We start from the raw sequence: 10,417 nt of genomic DNA on the forward strand, positions 1-10,417 counted from the left end.
TTCATACCACCCCCAACTACTGATAGAGATGAGAAAGATCCTCAAAAACTTTTTGTCCAGGCTGGCTTTGAACTTTAATCCTCCCAAATTATGTTCCTGGATGGCTAGGATTACAGGCATGAGCTACCACTACTTGGCTCCTTTTTTTTAAAAAATTCATTTTAGAGTAGAAGCATCCATGATCCTGTTATTCTTGCATTCTACATGCTTGCAAAATGAGCATCACACAGATGATAACAAAGTCTGCTGCCAACTTGAGCAGCAGATTACTATCAGACCCACTTGGACCACAGCTACAGTAGCCTCTGAGTGGTTGGGAATGGTAAGTAAATCTTAAGGAAAATATTTCCTAGAAAGCTGTGTGAGGGCTGGGAAGGTGGCTCAGTGGTAGAGTGCTTGCCTTGTATGCCTGAGGCCCTGGGTTCGATTCCTCAGTACCACATAAGCAAAAAGAAAAAAAGCCAGAAGTGGCGCTGTGGCTCAAGTGGTAGAGCGCTAGCCTTGAGCTGAAGAGCTGAGGGACAGCGTCCAGGCCCAGAGTTCAGGCCTCACGACTGGACTCAAAAAAAAAAAAAAGAAAGAAAGAAAGAAAGAAAGCTCTGTGTGAGCTAAGTGCATGAGTGGGATCTCTCCTCTCTGAGTTCACACTTCTATCCCCTTGGCCTGCAATGGTTAGAGTCTTGCTGACTTCTCAAGGGAGTCCTCAATGCATTCTTCCTATCATCCAAGTGCAAAGAACTTACCTTCTTTGTAACATCAAATGTCTTCAGCAGTCACACGTTTTTTTTCTTTCTCTTTTTGCCTGTACTGGGGCTTCAACTCAGAGCCTGCCACTATTCCTTAGCCTTTTCACTCAAGATTGGCACTCTACCATTTGAGCCACACCTCCACTTCTGGTTTTGCTGATTAAATGGAGATAAGTGTCTCATGGACTTTCCTGCCCCAGCTGGCTTGAAATTTACAGTCATCAGACTCTACCTTCTGTGAAGCTAGCATTATAAGCATGTCTTACAGGCACATACCACATTTCTTTGATCCCAATTTCACACTTTTTTTTTCTGAGCAAACTGCAAGTTTCTCAAACTTGTCTTCTCTACTTTTTGCTCACAGTTCTCATTTATAAACTTGGTTAACACAGCCAGCAAAGGCCATGTCACACCCTGAATTATGGACTGCCTTAAATTTTCCTCTGTCAAATGAATTCATTAGTTTCCTTTAAACTCAGTTTTCCTCAATGTCTTAGGCATGGACAAAGTATAAAGTTCTTTGCCATGATATAACACAAAGGACCTCTAGTCCAGTTCCTAACAGAGTCTTCATTCCCATATGAAACCTCATAAAAGACTGGCCTTCACTGTCCACATTCTATCAACTTTCTGATCTTCTAAGGTACAGCCAGAATCAACTATTAAACCCACTTGTGGCATTCTAAGAGGTTTCCAGCCCATTTCTCCAAGTTCTTCCCAAAAACCAAGTTGTAGGGCTTCTGGAATACATGTCCAGGAAAGAATTTTCATTTTTTTCATTTTTATTTTTTATTGTGAAAATACTGTACAGAGGGGTTACAATTACATGGGCAAGATAATGAGTACATTTCTTATCAAGCATTGTGGCCTTCTCCTTTGTTTCCCCTTCCCATCCCTTCCCATCCTCTTCCCCCCCCCCCCCCGCCCTCCAAGAATTTTCATTTTTTTTTAAAACGTTTTTTATTGTTACCGTAACAGTAGAGGGTTTACAGCTACATAAGTTAGGTAATAAGTACATTTCCTTTTGGACAATGTCACCCCTCAGGACATACACTTGTTTTTGGGGGGGGGGGGTCCGGTCGTGGGGCCTGAACTCTGGGCCTGGGCGCTGTCCCTCAGCTCTTCAGCTCAAGGCTAGCGCTCTACCACTTGAGCCACAGTGCCACTTCCGGCTTTTTTCTTTTTGCTTATGTGGTGCTGAGGAATTGAACCCAGGGCCTCAGGCATGCAAGGCAAGCGCTCTACCACTGAGCCACCTTCCCAGCCCCCAAGAATTTTCATTTTTATATGACTAAATATTTAATAGCTTGCTGTTAATTAAGGGTAATTTACTTTTATGTTCACAAAAAGTACAGTACTGCCAATTACTGAGAACTCTGGCTGATGAAAATCCCAGTTCACATATAAGAACATATATTACTAGAGTTTCTACAATTTTCAAAAAGATCCTTCTTAGTATGTAATAATGCTTTGAGTTTCAATTACAGTCTTCTTATATGAGTTATTTCACACGTCAAATAATTTTGTTTTGCTACTTTTTATCATTTTGTTCAAGCTATGATTTTTTTTTTTTTTTTTTTTTGGTCAGTCCTGGGGCTTGAATTCTGGTCCTGGACACTGTCCCTGAGCTCTTCAACTCAAGGCTAGTGTTCTACCACTTGGGCCACAGTGCTACTTCTGGTTTTCTGGTGGTTAATTGGAGGTAAGAGTCTCATGGACTTTCCTGCCCAGGCTGGCTTTGAACTACGATTCTCAGATTTCAGCCTCCTGAGTAGCTAGAATTACAGGCATGAGTCACTGGCACCCAGCTGATGTTGATATTTGAGGTAATTATTTTGTTCCTCAGTAAATTTTTATTTTTGTGCTGGTACTGGGCATGAATGAACTCAGGACCTTGCATTCTCATTCTGCTCTTTTGCTCAAAGCTGGTACTCTTATCACTTGAGCCAAATCTCCACTTCTAGCTTTTTGCTGGTTAACCATAGATAAGACTCTCAGACTTTTCTGCCTAGGCTGGTTTCAAACCATAGTCCTCAAATCTCAGACTCTTGAGTAGCTAGGAGTGAGACAGCAGCATCCAGGTCCTCACTCATTATTTTCCCATCAGAAGCAGAATGATAGGAAATGATAGGGCAGGTGTATCATGAGGTCTTTTGACACAGGGAAGTAAGACTTGATAAGACTAAATGATTCAAAATCTCCCTTTTCCAAGTCTAAGTTGGTTTACTAGATTGACAGTGGTGGCTAGCTAGTAACAAGGGCTGAAAAATAATTGTCTACAAAATGATCAGATGTTTGGAGGGAGGAATGAGCTGAAAGCCATCTTGAGGAAAGGAGACAGGGAGGATTAAGGATGTATCCCTTTTCCTCTCAACTCTCAGTTTTTAAAACACTGGTTTTGTGTGACAGAAGAGCATATGTGGGGTTCTGTGTAACATTAATAGGGCTAAGAAATTTGAGCTGAATCCAACTAAATATGAAAAGAGCTGTGTTTAAAACTGGATTAACACTTTTCTGTATGGGACCTGAGCTACCCAGCCAATGCTGGCAGATTCAAAATACTCCTGATTTGAATATGAAAGACCAGCAGGAAGGAGGAGTGAGATCTTCTCACATGAGTAACTGTCCAAGAAAATAGAGACATCTATACAACTGCTTTTAGCAATTGGCTCAAAGGTTCTTTTTTCCCCCCATCAAGCCCCCAGGAAGTCGTGCTTTTAAAATTTATGGGATTTACCACTGCTTAAGAGAGGATATGGGAGTCTGATTTCTGCCAGCCATCCTTGCATTTCAACAGGGATTCTGTAATGTTACCAGCCTGAGAAAGAACTGGATTACCATGTGTCAGTACATTTCCATTCCCTTATGTAGCAAAAGAAGATGAGAAAATTGGCTAATCAGTCCTACAGATTCTGCTCACATTTCTACTGCCAAGAGTAGCATGGTTACTCACCAATAGACACTAGAAACACCCACACACTGATACATGTACAGTCAGGCATTTGTTAGGCTTAATAAGCTTGCCATTTTCATTCATCTAGGCCACTGGTTAAAGTATTTAGCAGCACCAGAATCAGGCTCACTTCAACAACAATCCTAAATCAGCTTTAAGTTACAGATAATTACACTCCATCCAGGACAACGTTCCAGTGCCTTTTCTCCACACATCCTCCACACATTCTCCACACATTAGAGTAACTAATATCTATGAAGGTCTCTGGTAAAGGTAGAAAGAATATGCCAAGATAGAGAAGGAAAGGATAGGGATAAAGAGAAAACAAAGGGAAACAGTGAAAAGAGAGAAAGTCTTACAATTTAACAAGGTATTAAAGTAGGGCTGGGAGCATGACTCAAGTGGTACAGTGCCTGCCTAGCAAGCCCTAAGCCCTGAATTCAAACCTCAGTACCACCAAAAGAACAAACAATACAATACTTATACAATATCAGAAGAGTTCCTTTCCAAATAAAATCAGATGCAACTATTAGTACATCATCTTATATCAAGTATTCAAAGACTTAAGTATCTTTGAAGTTTGATGTCCATGGTGTGTCCTTAAATGAATCTTCTGTAGTAGCTGAGTGACTATCTGATTACTGTTGTTCTGAGCATCCAGGTTAGTTTTCCCTGTGTGAAGCAGTTCTGGACTTCCAAGACCACGCCCCCCAAAGATATTGATGCCCAATAAAATGGGCCCTCTTGAGTGACTTCATCATGCCCCTCACTGCTGACTCTATTTCTGATTGCTTTTGCCTCTGATGACATGGTACCACTTCAGTGACTATTACTAAAGGATGCTGCCCCATTGTTGACCCTGACTTTTTGTTCCTTTTTGCAGCTGCCACTCACACTAGAACTGGACCTGGTGACTCAATATTCTTTCTTGCCAGTGTCCTTTCTGTTCTTCTGGCAACAAAAGGAGGAGGGAAAATAAGCTTCCTAGGTTTAGGATATTTGTAGGTTTGTTTCCTGTACTTGCAGTTCTTTTTTATGTGTTCTGTGCTTGGGTAAGAGCTAAGCTGCGTTTTAGCATAAATAACCACTAGGTGGCAGGGGTGTTTCGCTACTCAACTCATTGCCTTTATTCCTATGGTGATCTCAATATCAAGGAAGATAGAGTTCCTTTCCAAGTAAATGAATTGCTTTTAAATCAACTTATCAATATGAAATTAAAGGAGAACTAATAAAGTTCACATTCATTCTCCTGAAAATTCACTGTGTTGTCACTAATTCCATCCCAAGCTCTCACAGGGGTTATATTACCAAGTTTTACAGCCTTGGGCTTGAAAGAACATGGGAAAAGTAAATAAACCAGCATTTGTTTAGTGTATAGCCAAAGCTGATTGTTTTTCTCTCTAGTTGTTAACACCCAACAGGACAAAGGTCCTTTGGGTTTAGGATTCATGGACTCTCAGGCTATTATTTCATTAATAGGACTGTAGACACAGCTCTCATTTCCCAATGAAGTCCCAAAAGGTTTTCTTGAAGGAGATGGAATTTCAGCAGTTTATTAAGAGAGAAACAGGTGTAGGTGCATCCCTTCTTTCAATTACATCCCCACAGGAATCCAACCTGCCAAGTGGGATCCTCTCTTAACAGGATTAGGAGGTATGCAGAAGGAAGGAGGCATAGAAGACAGGCCAGACATGTAATAAAACCCTCACTTTACAATGTGAAGGCTCAAGAAATGCTATCATCAATGGAACAAAAAGATGCTTAACATTAAAGTTTAAGCTTAACATTAAACTTTACAAAAGCAAATTTAATGCCCAGAAAGAAACTACATTGGGTTGTAATTACAGTGGCAGGAAAAGGAACAAGAAATAGTTGGTAATGTTAACAACCTAAACCTCAAGTACAAACAGAAAATCCACAGAAAATTTTTAGTTAAAAATTGAAAAAGGAAGAATACTCTAAAGACATTTATTTGAAGACGTGGACTAGAATCAAGTGAATTAAAAGCACAAATGGATAAAGAGGACACAAAGGGCAGTGGATTTTCTAACCATGATCCTGATTTTCGTTAAGAGTAGACTGGGCTGGGGTGCAATTTTTAACAAGAGCTCAGCATTCAAGAAGCCATGAATTCAATCCCAGCACCATCTATAAGGAAAGAGATTACACCTGTAATCCTAGCTACTCAAAAGGCTGAGCTCTGAGAATCACAGTTCAAAGCCAGCCAGGACAGGAAAGTCTATGAGACTCTTATCTCAATTACCCACAAAAAGCTAGAAGTAGAGCTGTGGCTCAAGTGGCAGAGCGCCATCTTTAAATGAAAAAGCTGAGGGACAGTGGCCAGACCCAGAGAGAGAAGAGAGAGAAGAGAGGAAAGATGAGGGCCTCAGAGGGTAGGAGGAAGAGAGAGAGGACAAACAGGATATTTGTTCAAAAGAGATAGCTAAATTCATTAAAAGAGATACCACTGAGTTTTTAATTTGTGTCACTATATCTTATGTGATTTATGAAATTGAAGTATTTGCTTGCTTATGTAGGGGCACTTAAAAACTACTGCTATAAGTTAGAAAGATATCAAACATTTCAGTGTTAACCAACATGTTCTAGAAAGGATCCATTTTAGAAAACATTTTCAAAGCAGATCATCAGGCCCTTCCTCTTCCTCCTCCTCCTCCTCTTCTTTTTTCTTTGTGCCAGTCCTGGGTATGAATTAGGGGCCTAGGCACTATCCCTGAGCCCTTCTATGCAAAGCTTGAACTCTACCACTTGAGCCACAGCTTCACTCCTGGCTTTTTGTGTGGGGGGGTAATTGGAGGTAAGGGTCTCTTGGACTTTTCCTGCCCCAGCTGGCTTCAAACCATGATCCTCAGATCTCAACCTCCTGGAATATCTAGAATTATAGGCATGAGCCCAGCCAGCCTCTTTCTGATAGAATAAACTACTATTTCCCTACATAACCAAGAACCCTAAAAATGAAATGTGTCCAATTTTACTTCCTTGTGTCATTTTGACCCAAGGAAGACATGCACCTACTACCAGAATGTGGCTACTCTAGAGCAACAAATCTGTATGGTCTGATTTTTTTTTTGGGGGGGGGAGGGTTGGTTGTGGGGCTTGACCTCTGGTTCTGGGTGCTGTACCTCAGCTATTCAGCCCAAGGCGAGCACTCTACCACTTAAGCCACAGTATCACTTCGGTTTTCTGCGTGGTTTATTGGAGATGAGTCTCAGGGATTTTCCTGCTGGGGCTGGCTTTGAACCGTGATCCTCAGATCTCAGCTGAGCAGTTAGGATTACAGGTGTGAGCCACTGGTGCCCAGCTTGGTCTGATTCTTTTTTTTTTGTCAGTCATGGGACTTGAACTCTGGGCTTGGGCGCTGTCCTTGTGCTCTTCAGCTCAAGGCAAGCACTCTACCGCTTGAGCCACAGTGCCACTTCCGGTTTTCCAGTGGTCTATTGGAGGTCAGAGTCTCACGGACTTTGTCCTGCCCGGGCTGGCTTTGAACCTTGATCCTCAGTTCTCATCTTCCTGAGTAGCTAGGATTACAGGCATAAGCCACCGGTGGCCGGCTTGGTCTGATTCTTATGTGGTGCTGAGGAATCAAACCCAGGGCCTTGTGCATGCAAGGCAAGTGCTCTACCACTGAGCCACCTTCCCAGCCCTGGTCTGATTCTTAAATTTACCATTCTTTATCTTTTCAAACCCACATCTAATCCATCAGCAATAATAATCTTTCAAAACACACCGTAACCAGACAACTCATGCCATCCCTAACACTAATACCCTAGAGCTTGTACTTCCTCATCTCTCATGTGAGCCACTGAAATAGCCCAGTACTGTAATTGTTTTCAACCCTCCTCTAAGCCATTCTTTAGGCAGCTTCCAGAGTTGTCATTTTTAATTATAAAGTACGATATCATTTGCAAAACATTGGCCTATCTGAAGTACTTACTGATTCTCATGTCTTCTGCCTCTGTCTCATTCATTCCTCCCCAGCCTCACTGTCCTGATGGCTCTCCCTAAATTCTACTGAGCATGATGCTACTCCAACCTGTAGTACCTTCTTCCAGGTACTTCAAAAAGGCCTTCAAGGTATTGTCCCCTATGTCTCCAGAAATTGCTACAGTCTTCCACACTGACCTTGCTTAGTTTTTCCTCAGAAGGCTTAACACAGGAATGCTATGTATAAAGTGTACTAACTATATATTTTTTTATTAGAATATAGGCCCAAATAGAAGGTCAGACACTTCAGGAATTCTAGTTTCACTGCTGTATACCCAGAACCTAAAATAATACCTGACAGATAATGCCTGACACATTATGGTCAATAAGTTTGTTGCTTAAATGACAAACCCAACATGATATTACTGGTGGGTAATAACTGTTAGAATCATACTTCCCCTAAGAATGAGACATATTTATGGTACATGATTTTATAAAATATGAAGTATACATCAGGTATGCATTATATTAACACTAAGTCCAATGGACAGAATATTTTCTTTTCGATGTTTTAGTCCTTCTCATTATGTCAAAGTTTTATTTAGTGCTAGTTTTCCTCTAATACTTGATAATTTATCTGTAATAGACTATTTATAGGGAAAATAAATATTTATATTTTTATAAGTAATATCTTTCAGAATTTTGTTTTGTTTTCACACTATTTTTTGGTAGTGATCAAACTGATGTAAGTACTCTACAACTAAGCTGTATGTTTGTGCCTGGCAATGTATTAATATCACTTAAATCTCCCAATGACTATAAGAGGGAAGTATGATTCTGCAGATGAAGAAAATGTAGATTAATTTCTCATGAGATCAAATTTTCCTCTTACCTTTATCAAGATAAAATTCACGTAGATGTGTTACTTTAAGTATTTTAATGTGTTTTCAGATTTCTTAGTATATTTGCTTTTATGTATTCATCCTAATTCCAGAACGTTCTCCTTATCTCCCCCAAAACTCATATCCTTTGCTAGAACTTCCCAATTCCTTCCAACCAAGCAACCACTGATCTGGTGTCTCTGTATGTTGGCCTGTTTGGGGTATTAAATGCAAATGATCATGTATGCGATGTTTTATATTTGACTGTTTTCACTTAATATGTTTGCAAGATTCATCTATATTATAGCATTGATCTGGAATTCAATACTTTCTTTGACTGAACATTATGGGATGGGTAAGCCATATTTGTTTATTATTCATCAGATTGTGGAAGACATTAGGTTGCTTTGATTTTAGGGCAATATGAATAATGCTGCTGGGCACCTATGAGAACAAGTTTTTTTTTTAACAGCTTTCCACTTCTCTTGCATATAGGCAGGCCTCTTAGAATTGCAAGGTGTATAGGAAAATTTGAGGAATACTAAGTACCATTACCACTAATAATGTATGTGTTCTGTTACTGCATATACTCACTTAATACTCACTTAAAACTTGGAAATACCTAATTTCTGCTTTTTAAATTTAGCCATTCAAATATGTACCATGTTGTGTTAATTTACATTTATTTGCTGACTACTATTATTGAACAACTTTTCATGTGCTTACTAGCTATTTGAGTGTCTTAGAGAAATGTCTTTGCCTTTTGAACGAACCTTGTGCTCACCAGGCAGGCAATCTACAACTTGAACCACACCTGGATTTTATTTGTTTTTGTATTTGCCTGTTTGTATGTGTGGCTTGAACTCAGATCCAGAGCACTCTCCCATGGCTTTTTCTGCTCCAGGTTGGTGCTCTTCCAGTTGAGCCACAGCCCCACTTTGGCTTTTTGGAAGTCAGCTGGATTTTCCTGCCAGAACCAGGATCCTCCGATCTCAGCCTCCTGAGTAAACTGTCTAAAAAATAGGCTTGTCTTTGCCTATTATTTAAGTAAGATGCCTTTTTGTTGTTCTTAGGTTATACAATTTCTTTAAAAAAAAAAAAAAAAAGCTAGCTAGGTGCCAGGAAAGTTCATGAGACTCTTATCTCCAATTAATCGCAAAAAAAAAGTCGGAAGTAGCGCTGTGGCTCGGTGGTAGAACGTGCTAGCCTTGAACAAAAAGAGCTCAGGGACAGTGCCCAGTCCCAGAGTTCAAGCCCCACGACGGGGGGGGGGGGGGGGAGGAAGGAGGGAAGGGAAGCTACCTTTGAAGCTACAGGAAAAAAAAAAAAAAGTAAAGACAGGAACTGGGGATTGTGTGTGCACGCGCGCTCGCGCGGGCCAGTTCTGAAGCCTGGGGGCTGACCCTGAGGTTCCGTGCTCAAGGCTAGCGCTCTACCACTGGAGCCACAGCGCCACTTCCGGCTTTCGGAGATAAAGTCTCACGGGCTTTCCCGCCACGGCTGGCTTCACTGTGATCATCACAGGGAGTAGAGTCACATCCTCCGGGTTCAAGCCCCAACTCCACGTCTAAACTGCAAAACGCCGCATCCGAGGCGAGGGGAGAAATACTTTCATCTCTTTGGGATTCCAAATGTTTCTGGCTCGCGGCGCCTCACAACTGCCGAGGCAAACGAGAGGCTCGCTGTGAAACTCTTACCCCACCCTGGGCATCACTACGCTCTCCACAGGCGCCACCAGAGCCACCGCGCTACGCGAGGCGACAAGGCCCGGGCTCTTCCGGCCCAGCTCGCGGCCATCCGGTGCCCCGCCTCACCACAGCTCCGCGCAGACTCCTCTCTTCACGACCTTGTCCCCGGAGCCCGCCTCTGGCACCGGACTTCCGCTTCCGTGATCC

General features: G+C 41.6%; 1 long non-coding RNA gene across 1 annotated transcript in view; it reads right to left on the minus strand.

Annotated features, from left to right (window-relative positions):
• LOC138840890 (uncharacterized) overlaps positions 1-10,362 on the minus strand; it is a 49,340-nt gene extending 38,978 nt beyond the window's left edge. The window contains exon 1 of the long non-coding RNA XR_011376259.1: positions 10,220-10,362. This is a non-coding gene — a long non-coding RNA (uncharacterized lncRNA). The remainder of the gene's footprint in view (positions 1-10,219) is intronic.
• Between the last annotated feature and the right edge of the window lie 55 nt (positions 10,363-10,417).

Source organism: Dipodomys merriami, unplaced genomic scaffold (assembly GCF_024711535.1).
Source record: "Dipodomys merriami isolate MVZ:Mamm:240054 unplaced genomic scaffold, mDipMer1.0.p SCAF_305, whole genome shotgun sequence".
Classification (NCBI taxonomy): Eukaryota; Metazoa; Chordata; class Mammalia; order Rodentia; family Heteromyidae; genus Dipodomys; species Dipodomys merriami.